This window comes from Pinus tabuliformis, chromosome 1_2 (genome assembly GCF_031772625.1).
Source record: "Pinus tabuliformis cultivar Carrire ecotype Pingquan chromosome 1_2, CPIR1, whole genome shotgun sequence".
NCBI lineage: Eukaryota > Viridiplantae > Streptophyta > Pinopsida > Pinales > Pinaceae > Pinus > Pinus tabuliformis.
In genome coordinates this window covers 973314937-973334942 of record NC_142298.1, presented here as the reverse complement: position 1 = coordinate 973334942, position 20006 = coordinate 973314937, and positions in this window count along the sequence as shown.

The window sequence follows — 20006 nt, the reverse complement described above, 5'->3', positions numbered from 1 at the left end:
GTTGTTGCTTGCTGCTTATATTGCAGATGTTCATTGTTGAACATTGGAATTAATGTAGGAAAGAAAAACACTACTAGAAAAGAATATAGAATGCATGAATGAACAATGTTGTAATTTACTTTTTATTTAAAAAAAAACCCATGTTGCCTATTGACACTTAGTATATTGATCTGAATGGTTTGGTTTTGGCTTCCTTCTTTTAATATCAACTGTACTGGTACAGGATGGTCAACATGGTTATTGCCTTCGTCACTACTGAGCTTTGTATATGCTTGACTATCTATACAATTTTCTTCCTTTTACTAATCCTATCGGCCTCTCTTTGTACCTTTTGGGACAATTGCTAGTTATATTTACAAAGTTGGCTTCTGTTATGATTTTATGTGTTTTTGAGAAATTTCGCCAAACACGAAAGGGACATTTAAAATTTAAAACATTTTAAATAGGAAAGTCCTAACCATAAAATCGCATTACTCTTTGGCCTGGAAAAACTATTATAAATGCATAACTAACCTTCCAAAAATGTGGTTGGAAATTATGTTGCTGTGTTAAATACCGATGTTGCTTCCCGTACAATGGTTCTATTATTCCTCTCGGCCACCACATTTTGCTAAGGTTTATGGGGTGTCGTCAATTCCCGTTTAATTTTTTTTTGCTGCAAAAACGTTCATTAAATTCATTTGAGACATACTCACCACTGTTATCACTCTATAGAGCTTTAACCTTCTTGCTCGACTCTTTCTCCACCAATGTTTTAAACTCACAAAACTTTGTGAAAGTTTGATCCCTTTTCTGCATGAAAAATATCAAGCATTTTTTAGAAAATTCATCAACAAATATAACATAATACCTGTGTTTGGCCACGGATGTTGTCGAGAATGGTCCACATACATATGAATGGACTCACTCTAGAATAGCCTCTCCTCAACTATCTCTGTCATGAAAGGAATACTTGGTCTATTTTCCCAAAGTACATTCCTTGCATGTATCAACTTTCTCAAGAGTACCTTTGGGAAGACCAATATAGATCTCTTGTAATATCTTCAAAGCCCCATGATGCAAGTGGCCTAATCACTTGTGCCACAACTCGCCAACGTCTCGGCTTTGCACCTTTTTTTCTTTTGTGCTCAAAGTAGCACACTCCTCTACCTCCAGCTTATAGAGATTCTTTACCCGAATCCCCATCTTCTTTACTTGACCCATGGCTATGTGTCAAAGGAATGCATTTATTTTCGAGAAGATCACATCATAGCCTCTATCCTCAAGCATGGAAATAGATACCAAGTTCTTCTTCAACCTCGGCACATACATATCATTCTTCAAGGTGAGTGGAGCCCTGTGCTCCCTCTAAAAAGTAATCGTGTCCAATCTAGTAACACTATACTTCCCGTCATCACCCATCTCGATATGCATCTGTAGATCTTTCTCCTCCAAGTCACTAAATAACTCTTTATTGCCCATCATGTGGAATGAAGCTCCACTGTCTAAGTACCATACACTTCCCATCACTGATGACACCATGCATTCAATCATGGAAAATTCCAATTCAAATTGAGATGCAAAAACTTCACACGCCGATCCTTCTTAGGACTTCTTCTTGGACTTATTGACTAGAAAATTTGTAGCAAAATAGCCCAACTCATGACAATGAAAGCACTTAACTTTCGACATGTCTTTCTTCTTACTTCCATGATAAGAATTTGATTTAGAATGGGAAGCTTTCCCTTTCCACTTTTTCTCCTTAATCGCTAAGGTACAATTCTCTTCATCATTAGTATTTGATGAAGAGCCATCCCTGATGTTCCCCCTCATCTCCTCCTACATCAAATCCGACCACATTTGTTCCCAATTTGGCAGCATCTCCCGACCATTGACAAAGTCTTGTTAACTATGCCAATTCTTTGGGAGTCCTAGAAGAGAAAGACTCACCATATCATCCTCAGTAACCATGATTCCAACACTTCCAAGTGCAACATGACACTAAGTGAACTTGGTCATGTACTTTGGAATCGTCTCGTGTGGGGATGGGGTCCCCTAGGGTCAATTCTGGGGCAAAAGCCCAAGTTTTGTTGTATAAAGATGTAAAGTCTCCGCAAGTTGTGGTCGCATAGCGCATAGATAGTTAAAGAGTCATAAAGGGTTTTACCCTTCTTTATGTAAGTGAGTCAGCTTTTTGAGGTGCGTCTTAGGATGTGTAAGGCAAGTAAGTAACGAAAAAAGGAAGTTGGTCTATGGGAGAAGCCTAGAGAGTAGAGTCTGTAGTTTAGTGTGTGGACCCCTACAGTTGAGAACACAGGGAAGTCTTGAGTCTATAAGGTGAATTGATTATCAATAAAGAAGATTATTGCAGAAATTCCTATGTTTCGCCTATGTACTTTTGTTATGAATGAATGCGCTTTATGCTACGATGAACGATAAGTTTATGAAATAATGATGTATTGTTGCGCGATTTTAATTTATCTATGTTGTTATATGAACACAATTAATGTTAACTATTTACACAAAGATTATCTTGTTGTATGTTGGAGTTATCAAACACTTAAGCCAATCTGAGTAATTATTGGGTTAAGAGTAATCTTTGATGCGTGTAAGCAGCTGATTAGTCTGTTCAAGGTCCACGAAAGACAGTCGTAGATCTTCACAAAGGTCTATAGGTTGATTAAAGGGAGTTACATAGATAAGACATAAGGGCTTATCGATCTGCATGAAGGTGGATTTAGGGCACAAAACAACATCACACTGATCTCTGGGTTCGAAAACTTGGTTATAACATCCCCCCATACTACTTCGAGTGAGACTTCAGTCCGCACTCTACGGATTGATGCCAAAAGGGCTGATAGTGTAGGGATTTGTTTGGCGCAACTAACTCTGAACCTAGGTCAAGACCCACTAAACCAACAAATGGTTCCATTTCCAAGACCAGATCTACATAAAGAGGTTTGTGATGTTGCATCACTAGAATCGAATAAAGAAATAAATTGATGAGTGGTTGGATAGGAAGATCCACAAATTCGCAGTGTAAGAGAATAGAAATCCATGCCTGACGAAAGAACAGTTCTTGGATAGATATCTGTACACAAAAATACACGAGATTTTCTTCTGCACCTTCCTGATCGAACTATACGAGTGGATTTCTAAATTGGCAAATGACCAAGGAAAGTGGAGACTTGACGGTCCAATAGTATGGACCCCAGAGCTAGTACAGAGGTTTGAAGCTTCTAAAGATAAGCTTGTGTGCATCGTCGATCACTAGCTTGATCGAGTCATAGGAGGATTTGTGACAGAATTCACAGTTGATACCTCAATCAGTTACAGTGAAGCAGAGCGATGTTTTTGCAAGGGGCCGTGAGGTAAGTATTTGAGATCTTTGAATACATGGATTAAAATTCTCTTGTGTGAAAATAAGGTTATGCCACTGCCTTGATGTTTGGATCTATGCGAAGTGGATGATTCTTTAGAAATTAGGAAAGGGTAGGTCCTGAATACAGCCCATTGATAGAACCTCCTAAGAGTGATGATGAAGGAATAGCACAAGCCTCACCACAGAGCGTTGTCCAATTGATAAGACAGGGTTTTCCGCGAATACAGCATCCATCCATCCCACCTCCACCTTCACCACCATAGCATACACCTTCACCCACCGCCATAACCACCATTACTTCTCCCATTCAACATGTAGAATATTATGAAACTGTCGGTGTTTAAGGGCTTTGGAAGTGAGGACTTGAACCAGTTTTGGTTTGTTGCGAAGGATGTATGGACCGCACAGTATATTATAGACAATAATATAAAGAAATTGTAGCTGGTAACTGCCCTATGGGACTGTATGCTGACATGGTACATTAAGTACTGCACCGATTACCCGGTGGTGGCACTAGGAGAAACTCAAACCGCCTTAAATAAAGAATTCAGTAAGCCTAATTCTGAGTCACAATCAATAGTGGGATTCAAGGAAATCATGATGAGGCCCAGCGAGACACCATGGAAATTAGATCAAAGGCTAAAGTTCCAGATCCACGAAGCTAATTTAAATCTTTCAGATAGTCAGCACTGCGAATGGTTTGTACCCTCGCTCCTGCCCCACTTAAGATTTTCTTTGTCACAACAAAAGATAGGAATGCAGACGGAAGCCTTGGAGATCGTGATGAGATTGCACGAGACACCTATTCAGGACGCTACTCTGGGGGTGCAACAGATTCACGTGAAGTTACAGAACCTCTGCCTAGAATCCAAGAGCTTGAAAAAAGACAAAACGACTCTGCCAGAAGTGTGAGGAGAAGTTTGGTGCCTCAAGTGTAAAAACCAAGGGCATGATAAGGATCGTTGCCCTGTTTTCGAAAATTATATGGAAGGAGGAGGTTCAATGCCCTTGAGGCAGGAAGCTCAAGGAGGGCCAAGTATAGGGCCCATGTTATGGTGCCCTATCAGTCAGGTAGTTTGGAAACATGTAACAAATAATTTCCATTTGCTGCAAAAAATTATATAAGCACCGCAACAATTATTCTATGAATTCTATAGATCGGTGGGTCATGATGAGCATAATTTTCGTAGCTATGAATTAATGATGGAAAGGATGCCTACGTACTGAATACAGGTAGAGACTTAGCCTCCAGATCAGGGCACTGGAGGAATGCGCGGAGGATATAAGGGTCGTGGATGAGGCCGAGGAGGAGGAGGGCCTATTAGAGGTGTTGGTCAAGTCATTTGTTATAATTACAAAACACCAGGATACTACGCGCAGGAGTGTACGAGTCAGACACGCCCATCGTGTCAATACTACACTTAGTTTGATCACACAATAGAAGAATGCCTGGTACTGATAGCCAAGATGCAGGAGAAGAAGGGGCAGCCCCAGAAGCCTATCCAGAACCTACAAATGATGAGCGCTGAGCCCCGCAAAGAGGATCCCAATGTGAATATTATGCTGTGAAGTGGGATGATGACTAGTGATGATAAAGGGAAACAACCTGAAGAGAGTGAGTGGGTCCGCAAGACTCCAGAAAGGGAGGTTGGATTTAATTTTGAGCATGTGAAAGAAACATTAATGGAAGCAAAGAAGTGCTTCGATGAGGCCTCTACTTCAGGAAGTCAGAACAAGCCATCTGAAGAAATTGACCCCTCCATGCTCGCTACCTTTTTGGAAACTTGTATGAAGTTGTTGCGCTACAGCAAGGCCATGAAAGGGCTACAAGAACTGATAAATTGGTGTGCTAGTAAGGAAGGTGCTCCTAAAGGGCACCACGTAGTCAAAAAAATAGGCAAACATAAGACAACGGCAGGGCATGAAACGAGGCTCACCGTGAAAATAGGAGAGTATGAGATGGACCAAGTTATTCTGGATCTGGGTTCAGATGCAACTGTTTTACCTATATAGACATGGGAAATAATAGGGAGACCTACACTGTAGTGGTCTCCGATTCAGAAAAGGATGGAAAATCAATAGAAGATTATCCCTATGGGGAGATTGCATCGAGTGGAAGTAGATATAGAAGGTGCGAGCACGTTGGCTGATTTTGAGGTAATAGAGATTTTTGATGACAACAATCCATAACCTGCGCTCCTTGGGATTGGTTGGGATATTGACATGAATGGGGTAATCAATTTGAAGAAGCAGATGATGTCATTTGAAAGGAAATCTCTCTGTGTAGTAGTACCATTAGACCCTGCAGAAGGACCACGCTATACTAAACTAGTCCGCGATTATGAGGAAATCGACAATGATTTGGACCAAGTCTATAAAATAATAGCGCGAGATCAATATTGGGTTAAGCTGGCAGTGGATGGATGCATTGCATGGAACTGTGAAAGTTCTTGTACATCCGATTCAGATGAGGAATTGGAACACTGGCAGAATAGGTCGCATGAAGTATCTACGTTGTGCTATAATATTATGACTAAATCACTGCGTTGTGTATCATTGGAGGTAAGAAGTTTTCCTTATTATGATGGCCTAACTGATGTAGATAAATTTTTGGATGCATTTGAAAGGGAAGTGCCTGAGAAGCATCACTTCAAAGCACTGGATTTGGAATTGAGTGCTACGCCTGCACGATGGTCGGATACGCGTAAAGAAAATTTTGATGAATGGCGCGAGTACAAAAAAATGATGAGACTACAGTTTGGTCACATGAAATTTTGGCTAATTGAAAAATATGATCGAAGAAATGATTCGAGAGATCATTTAGCTGAATGGACTGTGGCTTATGGAACGGAGCTGCAACCAGAGTGGGTGCATTTATTCTGTCACACTTTGGATGTAATACCAATGAATTGGTAATTGGAAAAGGAGCTCTGCCATGGTACCGAGGAGTGGGGCATTTTGAGACAAGGATTCTTGATGACCTTCAGCTTTGAAGACTGATTCGAAAGCATTGATGAGGCATTGCAAGAGGTTAAGGAAATTATTTTCAAAATACCACAGGATCCTCTGAAAGTGATTCAACCAGACTGGACCACCTAGCTGTGCCATGCTCTGGATTGCTATAATATGACTACTAAAGAAGCGGATGAGGATCAAAGGAATATTAACAACCCCAAAGAAGAAGGCCACCGCGAAGCAGAGGGACCGCAAATAGAGAACCCCGAAATCATCACACCACTGAAAACTAAGAAAGTAAACATTGGTACAGAAGTAGAACTGAAGTTTGGGAAGATTGGGGATTACTGGGATGACGTTACAGTGAATAAAGTCGCTAAGTTACTCTGCGAATATCAAGATTTATTCCCTACCAAATTTCCAAACTTGAAAGGCATCATAGGTGATCTGGGAGTAATGAAAATAGCTTTTAAATCGGACGTGAAGCACGTTAACCAGAGGTCATATCGCCTTAATCCCAAATATAAGGAAAAGGTCCACTTGGAGTTGGACAAGATGCTCGCAATGGGTATTATCAAACTAGTGGAGGAATCTGATTGGCTGAGTCTAATGGTAGTTCAAGAAAAGAAGCAGAAGGATGAGATAAGGATTTGTGTCAATCTCAGGAAGCTTAATGATGCTTGCGTCTATGATCCTTTCCCAATGCCTTTCACAGATGAGGTACTGGATAATGTTGGAGGGAAGGAGGCCTATATATTCACCAATGGGTTCTCCGGATACCATTAGATAAAGATCATGCCAGAAGATAGGAGTAAGACCACCTTTGCGGCAGAGTGGGGATGTTTCCAGTATATAGTGATGCCTTTTGGACTTAAGAATGAATCGTCGATCTTCTTGCACATGGTCATCACAGCGTTCAAGGGGTTCATTCATAAGTTCTTGGATGTCTATTTCGATGACTAGACAGTGTTTGGGCTAGTAAAGCACCATGTAAACAGTCTGCGCTTAATGTTGGATACATGCCAAAGGTATCAGATTGATCTAAACCTGAATAAATGCTTGGTTTGTGTCCCTTTTGGGATCTTGCCGGGTCATGTGGTATGCAAGCAAGGACTTATGGTGGACCCTACTAAGATCATGGTAACAATCAATTTGGAAGCCCCAATGAGTGTTAAACAGCTCCACGCTACGCTGGGCCATACGAGATACTATCGAAAGTTCATCAAAATTTATGCTCAGATTACCGCGCCTATGGAAAAGCTACCGAAGAAGGACACTACATTCTGTTGGGTGAAGAATTTCAACACAGCCTGGATGTACTAAAGGAGAAAATTGTCACTGCATTGATCCTACTCTTCTTGGATTGGAAGAAGGAGTTCCATGTGCATGTAGATTCCTCATGTATTGCGCTAGGAGTAGTGCTAACAAAGGCTGGCGAAGGAGAGCTGGATCACCCTATAGTGTTTGCGAGAAGGAATTTGTTTAACGCTGAAAAGAATTATTCAACAATAGGGCATGAAGGCTTGGCAATGGTGTACGTGCTCCAAAAGTTTAGACATTACCTGCTAGGCGGACAATTCAAGATGTACACAAACCATTCTGCATTGAAATATCTAATCAATAAGCATGTGTTGGGGGGAAATATGCAGATGGTTGTTGTTGTTTCAAGAATATGATTTTGAGGTGATTGTGAAATGAGGGAGGTTGAATGCAGGGCCAGACCATTTGTCATGCATTGAAACAAGAGAGGAGCCTACCAATTTGAAGGAAGGGCTACTTGATGCATAACTCTTTGTGATGCATATAGCGGATAATAACTTTGTAGATATTATCCACCTTCTGACAATAGGGATGGCTCCAGAGGGATACAATAGTCAGCAGAAGAAGGAATTAGTTGTGCACACAGCAGATTTTTCTGTGATTGCAGGGAATTTGTATAATATGGGATCAAATGAATTACTTCAATGATATGTGCCTGATTTTGAAAGAAACGATATCCTCGCTAGAGCTCATGGATGAGCTGCAGGAGGACATTATGCAGGAAAAGAAACAATGCAGAAGATTTTTCACGCTTGGTTGTGGTGGTCAACGTTGAATAAGGATTCTAAAGCATATTGTAGAGGATGTGATGCATGTCAAAGGACAGGCAGGCCATCGTGTAGGGATGGGATGCCTTTGAATCCACAGGTGTCATTGTAGCCATTTGAGAAATGGGCAATTGATTTTGTAGGACCGATTCAACCTCCAGGCAAGAAAACAGGTGCACGATATATCATCACCATGACCGAATATTTGACTAGATGGGTGGAGGCACAATCTGTAAAGGACTATACGGGTGAAACCATAGCGAAATTTCTATTTGAATATGTGTTGACCGGTTTTGGTTGCTTGAAGGTATTGATTAGTGATCACAGTACACATTTGCTAAATGAAATGATCAACGCACTGACAGAAGAGTTCCAGGTTTATTAGCAAAAGAGTACACCATATCATCCTCAAGCCAATGGAATGGTTGAGGCTTTTAATAAGATATTGGAGAGTGAACTGACGAAGGTTTGCAATGTGTAGTGGAATGATTGGGACATGCACGTACCAACAGTGTTATGGGCTTACAAAACTACTTGTAAAAAGCTTACTGGTCAGACACCTTTTAGGTCGGTCTATGGCATGGATGGTATCATGCTTATGGAGTATATCGTGCCTAGCCTACACATAGTGGCTTTCACAGGAATGGAAGACTGCGGAGCCCTAGAAGAGAGGATCGCGTGTCTAATGGAGCTTGAAGAAGATTGGTTTTTGGATGGATTCCATCAGCAAGTTCAGAAGGAACGCGAAAACACTTGGCATGATTGACACACCAAACTGCGCACCTTGAAGGTAAATGATTTAGTTTTATTATATGATAGTAATTTTGATAAGTTTATAGGAAAATTTCAAATGCCCTGGTTGGGGCCATACGTTATCAAAGAGATTACAAATGGTGGAGCAGTTCAACTCGCGAAGTTGAATGGAGACCCATTCGCGGGAAGGGTAAATGGAAGCCGATTTAAGCCATACATCGAGGATCTGGACCAATGACTACATGATGGTAGCCAAGTCTTAGCATTCTAGGAAGCTGCAAGGAGGCGCGGGACTATAAACTACATTGCCAAGGCTTTAGAGCTACACAACAAGGGGGTTGTGCGAAACAGGATGGTGTCACAGTACCAGAAGAAGTGCGAAGGGAGCTACGTTATAGGGGAAGAGAATGTGCATCACAGCTAGAAAGTGACTGTTACAGTCACTGTTCATGATTTTACAATGAGGAGACTGTTATGAGGAATGGGGGGGGGTGGCATTTAAGGCTGAATTTAAGAGTGAAATATTTGGAAATCTGCTGCAAATTCAACATTTATGGATGAATTTTGAGGGGAATAGTCGAATTTGAATTCGAATTCACTTGTATATTATGCGCAGCCATCCAATGAAAAAAACATTGCATCTTTAGAATTTCAGTGTTCAGTTGTTGGCTATTTATGAATCCTTAGGTTTACACTGATTTGGTCACCAGTTCTATATTTGATAAGTTACCTGACAAAACCCAACAGTTCACTCTCAGCACGATGTCCAGACCAGGTGAGACTGTGAGTACTCGAGGAGCTATCTTATCTGAGGGAGTTTCTCAAGAGCTGATGAGCATGGAGGCTTCGGTTGTTGTACCTACAATGTCAAGGTCGCGTAGGCCTTAGCCTACACCAATGAGAGAAGTGCCTAAACCTAAGAAGGACAAGAAGAAGAAGCCCATGCCAGTGTGTAAGTCACCAAGGAAGCATGCTACTACCCAGGCTCAGAAGAAATAAAATTTGAACGCTAAAGAGAAGGGGAAGGTGGTGGATTTGGAGGCTGAAGAGGGTGTGGAGGACATAGACCCGAGGGGGTGGATCCTATATCCAAGTTTCCATAATATATCCCTCCTCGCAAAGGAAAATTAAAGGTCCCTAAGGACCCAAATGAAGGAAAATTCATCCTCAATACACCCCTGCTCCCGGGGATCATGACTTTTGAAGGCCCGCGCCTAGTGTGGAGTCCCCGCCTCAAGCTAGAAGACTAGGATTTGGCAGACCACGAGAATTTCCCCCACTTGGGAATAGAAAACTACATGAAGAGGGTGTTCTACAAAGAATCAGGTGTCATCACATTGGAGTCGATAGAGTGGATTCGTGGGGTGAATCAGTCGAGGTTGCTAAACCTGTTATGGGTGCCCCACTACCACCGCTCCAACATTAACCTAATTGTGATCAAGTAGTTTCTAACCCTAGTGCATGATAGTTGTTTGTGGCTGAGCGTGCCAATCCTTATCACTGATATGTTGATCCATCGTATCATGCTATTGTCTCACTCAGGGTTGAATCTAGCCAAGTAGTTTAGCGGAAAGACGAGCGAGTGCGACCTTGCATGGGAAATGAAGGATAAATTCAGTCTCTAGAAGAAGCCACGCGGGTACTCTATTACCTCAATCACTGAATCCACAGTGAATATTGCCACACGGATCCTTCCGGGCAAAGTTATGAGAAAATGTTGCATGAACGAGGTTCTGGTGCTCGTGATTTCCCTAGCTCCATAGCACATATAGGGCATGTAGTTCAATTGGTCGTGCTACCTTTATAGAGAGTTCCTTGTGAACTGTCAAGAGGTGCATGATGAGATTAAAGCATTCCACTATTCGTGGTTTTTTCTCTCCATTATGCGCGTCACTTTGGATCTGCCGAAGGATAGTCAGTGTCCTCCCGTAGATAAGTATTTGTTGGAGGCTAACCAGTTTGCCTCCCTCTAGGCAACAAAGGATTCCATGCCCATAAAAAAGACTAAAGTCTTCTAGGTACTGATGGAGGCGAGCATTCGCATGGCCATAAACCAAAAGCCATGCTTGTCTCCAACCGTGTTTAAGAAACTATCAGAATACATGGAGTTAAAGCTGACCTCCACTATGTATACATCCAGGTGTGGAAGGATATGTAGAAAAAATGTTTTGACCTACCTTACCTCGTTACAGAAGACATTATTCAAGAGGTCATCAAGCACTGGCCATTAGATTGGCACACTCCATCCAATCTGGCTGTGGGCACTAGAAAATCCACAGACAAGAAGAAGGAAGTAGCAAAGTAGAAGGTCCAGCAGTTGGCTGAGAAGAAGAGAAAAGAGGCCAAGGAGAAGGCCCGGGTGGAAGCGTAGTGCGCCGCGAAGCAGCAGGCCAAATAAGAAGAGCACGACTCTGAGCACAGCGGTAAGTCTCCTTCACCCCAAATAGAGCACGAGGAGTAGTCAGAGTAGAGCGGCGGTGGTCAGGAGGAGTAGGAGAGCACTCATTGTAGTGTCCTATCTAGGGTGCTAGACTAGGCTATATTTATTATCGACCAGGATGCATAGACTTAGAGGCATGCGTCTAAATTATATAGACATAAAGTATTATTAGCTAAGTGGTTATGATGGTAGGTCACATGACTTCTTTACGGAAGATTGACGTATGTTACCTATCACCCAAACACCTAGGTCACTCAGTTAATCTACCTAATTACCACACTGTCACTCAATTCATTTATCAAATTAAAACATTGTGTATCACTTCAAACCAAGATTTCAATCTCCTTACAGAGACACCATGCACGAAACCCCTGTTCAGCAAATACTCAACATTCACTAATATTCATGCAAGATAAAGACATATGGAAATCATAAACATACTTTGAAACGAAAGCAGAGTTCATGACATTGCTTTAAAAGACAACAAAGGATCGAATCCCTTACAGGATACGATTCACGATCTCAGTGATGAACTGTTCAAGCACTATCATAAACATAAACCATACGCATTCTATTGAAATCAACAACCAATTCTAATTACTGTGTAGATCATTCAATACCCTAAGTTGTGAATAAAAAGGAAATTACAGTATACCAGTTTAACGCAGGGTCCATCCGCATTCCAGAGGTATACTGGACTGTGATCAACCGATTATAAAATCAATGCAACAAGACAAACTCTGTTTTCTTGATATTAAGTTCAAACTCTGTTTTCAACGATACAATAATAACCAACCATTGACTACACAGAACTGTCTTTACATATGTTTTTACAACCCTTACATTTCGAAAACGAATGTACATTCATGATGTGGCTGTTGCCGCTTTTATCATGTCGAGATTTTTAAAATGTTTCTATCCTAAACTGATTTCAAAAAGGAACAAACTAAATCAATTTAGAATGCTTTGCTGTTGCTGCCTTTGTCGCCAACATGCTATACTTTGACCATCGTTGACCGCGCATGTAGGAGGGTCGATTCTGCTGTAGGATAGGTATTCGTCCATGCTTGGACATTCTAATTTTCATCCCTACCCTTTTCTCTAGCCTAGATGTCATGCCACATGTCAAACAATGAACCAATTACAGGATGTTGGAACTTCCTGTAGCCATTTTACCAAAAATTCCTAATTCTTTAACATAAAACTCCTAAATCAATTTCAATGCATTTTAATAACTATAGGACTATTAACTAATCAATTTTCAAGGGATCTAAGAGATATATGATGGAAAGGAGTAGGCAAATGATATGTTTTAGGAGGAAAAAGGAGGTCATGGGATGGTACCAACATCTCTCCCCGACTTAATGAATTAGCATGTCCTCATGCTAACCTTGAAGTGCTTCCCTTGAACTCTGTCCCTGCCTGGATCTCTGCTGCCTTTAGCAATGTGTCCACATTCTTTTTCACCTGGGCATCTTTCTGACCATGGAGCTCCTACTTTAATCTTTTGTATTTTTCTTTGAGGGTCTTCTTCTGCTTGTACCACTTAGTGGCCCATTTACAAATATCTGTTTGCTCAGCCTCAAGTTCACTGATTCGCTCCCTTAACTTTTCATTCTTCTGTTGAGTCTCTTTACTCTGCGCTCGGAGCATCTCATTTTCTTTCTTGATAACTTTTTCTAGCATATTAGCCTCCATGAGTTCTTCCTTTAATTTCTCAATTTGTTTCTCCAGTTTCTTCTGTTTCTTAATGGGAGGTGGTGAACCTTTTTCTTGCCTGTTATTGCTTTCAACTTCTATATCAGCTCCTGGTCCTGGTGGTGAGTGGTCACTACTCTCAATATCCATTGGTATAGGTGCATTGGATTCAAGCTGGTCTTCTTATAACTAGGATTTTGGTGCTCTCCTTGTTCTTCTTGAATAAGTGGTGAAAATTTTATCTTGCTCTGCCTTCTGAGCATCTTCTTTTCTCATTTTCCTAGTCCTTATGCTTCTCACAGGTGGAGGTACCTTGCTTGCTTTGGATACTGGGATCTCTTCATCGATATCCTTCATGAAACCTGAGTTCTCCTGTAGTTCTTCTTTGTCTTCCTCATCTTTAATTTGATTAGCAGCTAAGAACTCCTTCCACAGTTTCCCTCTTCTCTGCAATTCATGCTCAATAAGAATTTTAATTAAGCCAAAGTGATATAGGCTCTTGTCTTCATTTCCCTTCTTCTTTTGGATGGTCTTCGACATCTTGGTTAGGCTTTGTAATAGAAAATATGGTAGACTGATAACACAATGCCTTTTTAAGTGTAGCTGTAATTTAATATGGTATAGATAGACAATACTATAACGGCCTTCGCAGGTTACGAATTTTTGGAGAATATAGACCATCTCGTCCCAGGGATGCATCAACCAACTCCTTGGAACGCCTTTCTTCCAGTTAACTGATGAGACTCTGGATCTAGACATAAATTGAGTCCACGACTTCTCTTTAAATTGCTTTGTCTTAAAGTACTTCTCCCCTTCTGGGCTAATCCCTATTGACTGGGCTACGGTGTCCTTCGAAACCCTGAATGAGAAGTTACCTATCAGGGCTTTCTCTCCATTGAATGTGAAAGCAAATTGTTTGGTAACCTCTTCATTACTTCCATGAAATTTCTCTAAAAAGGGCAACCACTGTATCTCTCTGAGAATTGAAATGCAATCTTCATGATATTGAGAACTGTCGAACATGCTCGGCTCGACCCTATTGGTCATTTTGGCAGAGGGTCGTGCTCTAGCAATTTCAACAAAGAAATTTCAATTTGTTACCTGGTGGTGATGCTTGGTCAACTGTCTTGTGACTTTGGTGGGAGTCTAAACCGAATGGTTATATTTCCCTCTTGTGGCGCTCACTGCTTTCAATCCTTACTGTGGAAGTCACGGGAGTCAAATGCCAGCGTGAAATAACTGAGAATGATGATGGGATAGCCACTACACTTACTTCATAACGTATTTATCTTTTGGAATGGAGGAATGGCTGTACCGCTTGTATAGATGCCATCATAGGAGCGCTGGAAGTGTATATGCAATACTGGGGTATGATTTCAGGGAGTCCTCTAAATCATTTGGCTACGTCGGGTGGTGGAATCATAATTCGGTCGTGTGGAATACAATGAATAGGCCCGCTTTAACATTTGTTTCTTTCCCTTTTTTTTAAAAAACACAATCCACCACGTGTCCTATTTCTATTGGTACTCGGCCAAATGGAAGATGTTGGTATGACTGTAGGGTGCGATTGGCATAACAAGGTTGATATGAAAAGGGTTAATGGATTTAGAAGTATGAAATAGGTTGGGGTATGAAAGATGATAAGAATTAACAGTGAGATAAGGGATGATGGAAAATGTAGTGCCCTTGAAATCAATCATAACAGTCACAGTCATTAAATTTAACATTAAAAATTAATCTAATAAATTAAATGCTAAGAATAAGGAACATATTACACTTTTGTTGGTTGTTGTTGCATTGGAATGCTGAGTAGGACTAGTCTCTTTTGACTATTCTTTGCTGTTCATCACAGGTCCCCTGAGATAGATTCGAATGCAACAGGTCCCTCTGAAATCTTGAAGATGTTCATGTAGCTCCTTATATGTATACAGGTTCCTTGAGCTTGGGTATTTGATGGAGTCTTGGTGCCCAGCAACCTGTGAATCCTTGTAGAAACTTGATGAAACTTTGTTGAAGTAGTCCAGTCACGATCTTTTTGATGAAATTTTGTGAGTATTCCCGCCTGTCACGCGGGTGACTCGGGTTCGATCCCCGACAATGACGCCAAAATGTAGTGTCCTATCTAGGGTGCTAGACTAGGCTATATTTATTATCGACCAGGATGCGTAGACTTAGAGGCATGCGTCTAAAGTATATAGACATAAAGGATTATTAGCTAAGTGGTTATGATGGTAGGTCACAGGACTTCTTTACGGAAGATTGACGTATGTTACCTATCACCCAAACACTTAGGTCACTCAGTTAATCTACCTAATTACCACACTGTCACTCAATTCATTTATCAAATTAAAACACTGTGTATCACTTCAAACCAAGATTTCAATCTCCTTACAGAGACACCATGCACGAAACCCCTGTTCAGCAAATACTCAGCATTCACTAATATTCATGCAAGATAAAGACATATGGAAATCATAAACATACTTTGAAACGAAAGAAAAGTTCATGACATTTCTTTAAAAGAAAACAAAGGATCGAATCCCTTAGAGGATACGATTCACGATCTCAGTGATGAACTGTTCAAGCACTATCATAAACATAAACCATACGCATTCTATTGAAATCAACAACCAATTCTAATTACTGTGCAGATCATTCAATACCCTAAGTTGCGAATAAAAAGGAAATTACAGTATACCAGTTTAACGCAGGGCCCGTCCGCGTTCCAGAGGTATACTGGACTGTGATCAACCGATTATAAAATCAACGCAACAAGACAAACTCCGTTTTCTTGATATTAAGTTCAAACTCTGTTTTCAACGATACAATGATAACCAACCATTGACTACACAGAACTGTCTTTACATATGTTTTTACAACCCTTACATTTCGAAAACGAATGTACATTCATGATGTGGCTGTTGCCGCTTTTATCATGTCGAGATTTTTAAAATGTTTCTATCCTAAACTGATTTCAAAAAGGAACAAACTAAATCAATTTAGAATGCTTTGCTATTGTTGCCTTTGTCGCCAACATGCTATACTTTGACCATCGTTGACCGCGCATGTAGGAGGGTCGATTCTGCTGTAGGATAGGTATTTGTCCATGCTTGGACATTCTACTTTTCATCCCTACCCTTCGCTCTAGCCTAGCTGTCATGCCACATGTCAAACAATGAACCAATTACAGGATGTTGGAACTTCCTGTAGCCATTTTACCCAAAATTCCTAATTCTTTAACATAAAACTCCTAAATCAATTTCAATGCATTTTAATAACTATAGGACTATTAACTAATCAATTTTCAAGGGATCTAAGAGATATATGATGGAAAGGAGTAGGCAAATGATACGTTTTAGGAGGAAAAAGGAGGTCATGGGATGATACCAACACTCATTTTCAGGTCAAAAGGTACAGGGAACAAGGAAACGAAGGGCAGCAGAAGAAATCAAAAGCGACCAAGCCATCGTTGGACCCAATCCCTCTGACAGATGGTGACCTTGATGAGATTGGAGACAAGGTGCACAATACCACCGCATAACTACTGCAACAGTTCGAGCAATAGCAACAACAGGCACTGAGTACCGTTTGGAAGGATCTACACGAGCTGTAGATTCAGACGAATCGGATCTAGGTAGATGTAGGGAAGATCAGCGCTACATCAACAAGTTTGGCACTGGGGACCACTCAGGCAACAGAGATGGTTTGGTCAGTGGATCTCTGGGAAGTCACGCTGCCAGATGGATCCTTGAGCGCAGAGGTGGCTGATGACAAGGTCATCATGAGTTCTTTGAATAACATCGGCCTCAACCTCGCTGCACTCCTGAATGAGTATCTTCACACGCTGCAGGCAGGTGTGACAGCAGAGTTCCAGGCACGGGAGGATCACACACTCAGCCTCATCAGTGAGTATCAAGTCAATAACAAACAAATGTTCACTGAGAAGATAGAGGTGCTGAAGGCCAAGGATACAATCCAGGCATAAAGTGCCCAGCTAGAGGCCACAGTAGCAGAAGAATGTAGAACAGTGTCGGAACTACATGTCCTAGAGGATGCACCATTGGAGGTAAAGATCAGAAACTCGAGACGGGCATGTGTGATGCCAAGGAAAAGGTGGCTAGAGTCCAGTTTGAGTTGAATCTGAAGATAACAAAACTGGAACTAAAGTCACAACCTTCAACCCCACCAGAGGTAAGGGAACATCACGAAGCCACTGTGAAGGATGGAGCCACGAGGGTGGATGTTGTGGTGGTCGACTGCACCATGTTGTTTGAGCATGCTATGGAGGTATTCATGGCTTTGTTGGAAGATCCCACCCTATAGGTTTTGAATATAGAAGTTCCTGAGCTTCAGCAGCAGTACGATGAAGTGAGGGTGATGGCATGCACCATTGCTATAGCACAATGCCTAGCCAAGCTGCACGAGGAAAAGCAACTGCTTACACAGGTGGAAGGAGTGCAAAAGAAAGAGGTCATTCTTAAAGCCCGATTGGGGCCCTGGTTGAATGAGGCATACATCATCTCCACCAATATTCAAGAGAAATTGGTGAACTTGCAGAGTAAGCAATAGAAAATCAAGTAGGATAGTGCAGGACCAACCATAGAGCCATTGGTGGAAAAGATCAAGCAGGAAGCCATGTAGAGCACGACTGAGGTAGCAGTTGCACAAGTGAAGTTGAGGGATCTTCCCAGTAAGATCTCTGTGCCAACTGAGTGAATCAAGGGTGAGTCATGATCCTTTTGTTGGGGGCCTATTGGGATGGGGTCCCGTAAGGTCAATTTTGGGGAAAAATCCCAAGTTTCAAGGCAAAAGCCCAAGCTTTGTTGTATAAAGATGTAAAGTCTCCGCAAGTTGTGGTCATGGAGCGCGTAAATAGTTAAAGAGTCATAAAGGGTTTTACCCTTCTTGATGTAAGTGAGTCGACTTTTTTAGGATCTACCCATGGTCCGTAGACCATGGGATTATATAAATAGGTGTGTCTTAGGTTGTATAAGGAAAGTAAGTAATGAAAAAGGGAAGTTGATCTATGGGAGAAGTCTAGAGAGTTAGCGAAGAAGAGTAGGAAGAAAGGCTCTGCAACTGTGTGTGCAGAGGCCTAGAGTAGAGTTCATAGCTAAGTGCGCAGACCCCCGTAGCTGAGTGCATAAGGAAGTCTTGAGTCTGTAAGTTGAACTGATTATCAATAAAGAAGATTATTGTAGAAATTCATGTGTTTCACCTATGTACTTTTGTTTTCAATGAATGCGCTTTATGCTATGATGAATGATGGGTTTATGAAATAATGATGTATTGTTGCGCAATTTTACTTGATCTATGTTGTTATATGAACGCAATTAATGTTAACTATTTATGTGAAGATTATCTTGTTGTATGTTGAAGTTATCAAACACTTAAGCTGATCTGAGTAATTATTGGGTTAAGAGTAATCTTTGATGCTTGTAAGCAGCTGATTAGTCTGTTCAATTTTCGTGAAAGACATTCGTAGACTTTTCCAGAGGTCTAGAGGCTGATTAAAGGGAGTTACATCGATAAGCCATAAGAGCTTATCAATCTACGCAAAGGCGGATTTAGGGCACAAAACGACATCACGATGATCTCTGGGTGTGGAAACTTGGTTCGAGCATCTCCCTATATTGCTTCAGGTGAGACTTCAGTCCATGCTCCACGGATTGATGCCAAAAGGTCCAGTAGTGTAAGGATTTGTTTTCTGCAACTAACTCTAAACCTGGGTTAAGACCCACTAAGCCAACATCTCGCCTTTCTCCATTTTGATTTTTCGAATTTTGTCCTTTAGTGCCAATTTCCTTTGGTCACTATTGTTCTCAATGCTTTCCATATATCATACGGAGTTTCCTTACCATGGAGACTCGAGGCAATGTGGTCTCAAACTCCCTCAAGGATTATCCGCCTCACCTTCACCACACACATCTTCCATTCGGTCAATTTTTTTACTTCTGATGTTGTTGGCTTAGGAATTTCTTGATCAATGAATTCCTTCAAGCCATTATCCTCTAGCACATCCTCTATTTCATCCCTCCAGGCTATAAAATCTGAGCTACTTTCCAAGGCATACTCAAGCCACAAAATGTGGAACACCATCTGTCGATCCTCAAGTATGTATTGCAAATTCGAATTTCACCTATAACCTAAAACTAAAAACTTCGAAATCTCCTATAGTATACTATTTTAAGCTCCAACACAATGCAAAAAATGTTGTAGATTCACAAGTTCATGCAATGTACTAAAGAACAGGACAAGAATCTACTTCTACTTTCAACCAGTGGAAGCCAATATATCGATGAAACAATATGAACAAGAAGAAGATAAATCAATGGCACCTAACACAAGATGTATATGGGGAAAGCCACTGCTCAAAACCTCACTATTTGTATTGTATATATCATAAATATGAGTGAATATACAAAGCTTGTTCTCACTAGAACAATTCCACACAAGTATGCTCAACTCTCTCAACTCACAAGCTAGCTCAAGCCAAATCCTTAGTCTATTCAGCAGCTCTCCAAGCCTCTAATCTCTTGCCTAATTCCTAGGATGAATAGCCCATATTTAAAGGGAATTCATGCTTCCAAAATAGCGTAATCCTAAATTAGTTCATTTTCCTAATTGTATGCATGATATTTACAACTTAGTAAATCATACAACTGATAGTACATTGTCCATGCACTCTCGTCTCAACTGGGTCTTTCTCATA